At 38.6% G+C, this 5,488-nt stretch overlaps 1 pseudogene; it reads right to left on the reverse strand.

Moving 5' to 3' along the window:
* Positions 1–2,250: 2,250 nt before the first annotated feature.
* On the reverse strand, positions 2,251–4,150 carry LOC116863521 (annotated as a pseudogene).
* Between the last annotated feature and the right edge of the window lie 1,338 nt (positions 4,151–5,488).

Below are 5,488 nucleotides of genomic sequence, written 5' to 3' on the forward strand. Positions count from 1 at the left end.
GGGTGTAAAAAGGCCTGTCCATCTCAGTCCAATTTGGGATAACTCTGAGAGGCCATTCTAGCACAAGAACTCCCTATGATGTCACCCGAGGCTCACATTTGGCATGCATCCCATTTTATACATCCATATATATTATCATAGAAATTAAAAATATTCTTTGTTTTCAAACAATATGCACTGACATAAAAATATCACAGCATAGTAATAAATGTTAGAAATCAATATCGAAGACTATAGGTACAGCTTGATACCAATTTTGACATTATTTGGGGGATTGTTTCTTAACAGCATATATACAGGGCTATGTGTATATTCACACACACATACCTATAAATACTCACACAAAGGAAAAGACTGGGAGAAAAGATATCAACATGTTACCAGTGGATATTTCTGAATGCTAGAATTGCAGATCCTTCTAAACATCTTTAACACCTTTTCTGACTAAAAAAAAGTAACAGACAGGTACGCGGTTATTAAAGAAAGAAACTTGCAGAAGAGAAACCACCTCTCTCACATTCCAGATGCCCAGATCCCTCTCCAGAGGAACCATTTTTACAGATTTCTTAGGTCTGACTCCAGAAATACTCCGTACCTATATATTAGCATGGGGGTTTATAATCTCCCTTTTATACTTTCTTATTTCTTATACAGGTAAGAGCATACTGTTAACATTGTCCTACATCTTCCTTTTCCCCTAACAACTGGACTTGGGATGATTTATCTCTATATATCTACAGTTGGCTCTTGAATATAACACAGGTTTGAACTGTGTGGGTCCACTCACGTGTGGATTTTTTTACAGTTCAGCACTATAAATGTATTTCTCTTTTTTATGATTTTCTTTTTTTTATGGAATTAACTCAACTTTTAATTGATTCTGAAGTTGTTTTCTGCTATTAAAAATCAGAAAAAAAATAAAATGGATTTAACCTAAACAGAAGAAATGCAGGACTAATGTGGAGCAGTAGCAGCAGTTCTTCGGTTAACTCATTAAAACAAGGTCAAACATTTTCAGTCAAATGTTATTAAAAAAAAAAAAAGGGCAGCAGATCACCATTACAATTCAAGAACCTAATCTAAATATGCACTCGACAATAAAGCACATCTGAGTATGGAGTGAAAAAAGTTTTCCAAAAAAAACATCCATCATATCCTCTCTAAATATCCAAATAATCACTTCTGCAGGCCTTTTGTTGAGTGGAATCATAAAGAACTGAAGATTTATTGCTGTGAAAATAAGTCTGTAGTACAGTAGAATGGATCTTGGGTATTAAGCATAATCAGCTGAATCAAGTGAAGAAGTTCAAGATCTAAGAAGGAATTTGTATGTGAAAGTCTACAAGCCAGTTGACCCAAGAGCAACTGAGAGATCTAACGTGTTCAGTGAGACCAGACATTATGTTAAATCTTCATTCTGTGAAAGCAATTAAAAATTACAATTCCAACAACCAAAAAACAAATGAAAAATTGAAGAAAGCGATTACAACTATGTTCAAAGAGACATTTTTTTTTTTTTTGGCTCAATGTCAGCACCCCAAGAGGAAAAAAAAGCATCCATGACTATCACAGATGAAAATGAATGTCACTGCAATCAGTTATTTTTCCCCACTGAGGTAAAATCTATATAGAAACTTGATACTGTACTATAACAAATTGTACTTCTCATAGTTCTGTTCTAATTTCCTTTAAACCCTGTTTAATATAGTTTCTTCTTAAATCGTAAAAATGTTGTTTTCCTGGTTCTGAAACTGGTTCCAGTTCTTTTTCACTTATTTTTATATCAATATTTAATATACTGGTTACCAGATCTAATCAGAAAAAAAATCTTGGAAATCTCTTCATTAGGATCGCACGTTCAGCAGCAGTTACTGAGGTGCAAGCAAACCGTACGAGGGGCAGCTCCGGAAAGCACATTGTGTTGATTGCATCATTGTCGGAATATTCTTCACCATGATTCTTGATGACTCTTGTGACTCTTTCAATCTTGTAAACATCAGTGTGCACAGTCTCGCTACTATGTAGTTTCACGTCCTTTGGACAAGAAGGCTGGTTCACAGCTAGTGAAAAGCGAGAGGAGTCCAAGTTTTAATGGCTGATAAACCTTACATCCCCGGAGGAGGAAAGCACTTTTTCTTTTTTGCTACTTAAGAATGTGGCAGAAATGTATGCTGAGGTAGCCCAGTCAATCTTTTTTTTTTCTTTTCTTTCTTCCTTTTTCCGTTTTCTCTTTCTTTCTTTCTTTCTTTCTTTTTTTTGTAAATTTGGTCTCAGAATATTTCTGGAAGGGTGACATTTCAAAGAAGCCACTGCTGGGACAGGCTTCCATTGCAGTCTCTTATGCTGGGCACCTGGCTATCCTCTTCTGTGGCTTCATCCAGGCACTGATTACTGTTCACATGCTGCAGGGTTAATTTCACTGGATCATACTCCCAAAGTTGGTTGCCTTTTAGGTGGTGGCATTTGAGCATTGTGACTGGGCCATTAAGTTTAGAGACATCCAAGCAAAGCTCATCTGTTCTAATTTCTTTGTAGGCAGTGTAAGAGAAAACCTGGTTACCTCCCATACCATGACAGTGAAAAATTCCAACTTTTTCATTCTCTTTTCTGGCCATGTTATCTAGACACAGATTTGTTTCCACATTTCGTATCTCTCCCAAAGAGAAATAGTGACGTGGAATCTGGGAATCAGGATAAATATTCTCTAGGTACCAGGAGAAAGGTTTGCATTGTAGTTTGTGTCTTAAACCAAGTCTTGATGATAGATCTCCATAATCTACCTTTGTAACACCTGGAGAAATTATATAGAAGAAATTCTTGAACTCCTCCATCCACACTTCTGCAAGTCGTCTGTTATTTTCATTGATAATCTGTCCTGTGCCTCCTGGAAACGTGTAAGGTGTGGCTTTCCGAAACACGTGTCCAACATGTGAGCAGGTGACGATCTCTAAAAGTCCCTCCACATTGCCAGATCCTAAAGGAAATTTCTAGGTTTTCTCCTCCCCAAATATCCATTCCGGCATCGTATGTTCCAATTTCCTGAAAGTAATCTCTGTCTATTGAAAAAAGGCCTCCTGCCATTGTAGGTGTTCTGACAGGAAGAGTCCCATCACCTTTCCTTCGGTCCATCTCTCTTTGGGGAACTGGATACCAGCGGAAATTAAGCTTCCAGTTGAAGCCACCACAGGTCGTATCAGAGCCTGCCATGTACTCAAAAGTAGCATCACTGATCACATCAGTGATAGGACAGACCACTGTTTTCCTGTCATGTTTGATTCTGGCTAAGAGAGGCTCCAGCCATCCCACTGTACATTCACAGTGAGCATCTAAGAAGGTGATCACTTGGCCTTTAGACACAGCAGCTCCTTTTAATCTAGCTCTGATCAAGCCAGAACGTTGTTCCATTCGAATTACATGAACTGGTACTTTTAATGTTTTCACGGAACTCTCCAGAGGTCTTTTTAAAAAGTCTTTCACTGGCATCATCTACTAGAACAATTTCTTCTAGCATGTGTCTTGGTGAGCGATTAATGACACTATGGACAGTTCGCAGAAGTGTGCTCCAAGCCTCGGCGTGGAAAACAATCACCACACTGGTTGTAGGAAGATTATCTGGATACACCTTTGTTTTACACCCTTCTAACCTGACATCTGGTAAAGATCTGTTGAGTGCCATCATCTCACTCGCCATTAAACTGAACTGATTGATTTTAAACATCTCTTTCATCTTTTCTTGATCCTCTTTAGGAATGACGACTGGTTTCCCCATTTCTCCAGGACCTTCATGAGGCTTTTGTATTGGCTCTAGAACATCCCCAGCAGGAAGTCCTCGCTCCTTTTTCTCGTCACATTTGTTGCATTCACTGAAGTAACGCAGCAGGAACATATCCAAGAGTACCCAAATCAAGGAGGTGGCTAGGCCCACCTTGCAATATGCAAATTTTCTCATGGCACTTAAGTCAAATGCAAAATTTTAAAATATATATATATATATATATACACACAAAGGTCATGAAAATTATTCCAATCCAGTTTCATCAGAAATCACGTTCATAACCCCAAAGTGGTTTTTCAAATGAATTCATATCCCAAATCCACATGTCCCGCATTTCCTCGCTCCGCACGCGGCGGCGGCGGCGGCGCTGGCGGGAGCTCCCCGGGGCCGGCCCGGGCGGTCGCAGCGCGGTCCCGCGGGCCGCAGCGCGAGCGCTACTCTCGGGCCGCCGTCCGCCGCGCCGCCTCCTCGGCCACTGCCCGCGGCTGCCCATGATTTCCTTAATAACATTTTCTTTAGCTTACCTTACTGTAAGAATACAGTTTATAATATATAGAGAATACACAATATGTGTTACGTTCACATGATCAGTCAGGCTTCCAGTTGGCAGCCGGCTATGCATAGTTAAGTTAGGGAGAGTCAAAATTGACATATGAATTTTTGACAGCAGGGGAGGTCATACGCCCAACCCCTATGTTGTTCAAGGGTCAACTGTACTCTCTTCCTAACGGCTGAAGAGAATTTCATTGTATGGATGTACCATGTAGACATTTAGGTTGTTTTTAGTCTTTTACTGTCATAACATTATTATAGATCCACCTTTTCAAGCACGGGGGGTACACTTGGCGGGGTAAATAGAATTGCTGGATCAAAAGTTACATGTAATTTAAATGTGTCATTATTTTTAACTGCCCTTCAAGGAGAGAGTACCAATTTATAGTCACAAGCTACAAAAGCAAAACAAAACAAAACTGGATAAAAAACTAAAAATGCATCAGATTTCATTTTTCCTGAAAACGGAACCATATGATATAGAAAACAAAAACACTAAAAGAGACTACACAAAAATGTTCACAGTAGATTTCTCAAGGTAATAGAATTACAGGTGATTTTTATTTTCTTCTCTTTCTGTGCCTTTTCCAAATTTTCTAAAGCAAACAGACTATTATAATAAAAAAGAAAATAAACGTGTCTTAAAAAACAAATATTGAGTGTTTATACATTTTGATGTCTTCATTTCTAGAAACGGCATAATGTTGCATTTTGTATTTTACCTCCAAGGGTTCAAAATAATTGAATTTATTATAACATATCAAAAATAAGATGACTTATTAAAACACTAATATTAAAATTTAACTTAACGAAAGAGTTATTAAAATAATTATATCTAATTTTCACTACTGAAAATATTCTTTTAACGTAGGGCTAAAGCACCCCTACCTGGGGAACTTCTAAAGGAGGAAAAAAAAACAAACGATGAGAGATGTGCCTGACCCTCCAAGTTCCCCTTTCAATATCCACCTGCCTGTACTTCCTTAGTAAGAGGACCTCAATTTTTACAAGGTACCAATCTGTCCTGTGAGAAATTCTCCCCTCCCACATGTTCCTACACCTAGGGGTAGGGCCACATGCCTAGTTCTGGCCAATGACATGTATGTTGAAGTTTACCCGATAGGGTTTCCTGAAAAGCTATTGCTCTAACAGAATTAGACA

Source organism: Lontra canadensis, unplaced genomic scaffold, assembly GCF_010015895.1.
Source record: "Lontra canadensis isolate GAN:19392208 unplaced genomic scaffold, GSC_riverotter_1.0 scaffold1447, whole genome shotgun sequence".
Lineage (NCBI taxonomy): Eukaryota > Metazoa > Chordata > Mammalia > Carnivora > Mustelidae > Lontra > Lontra canadensis.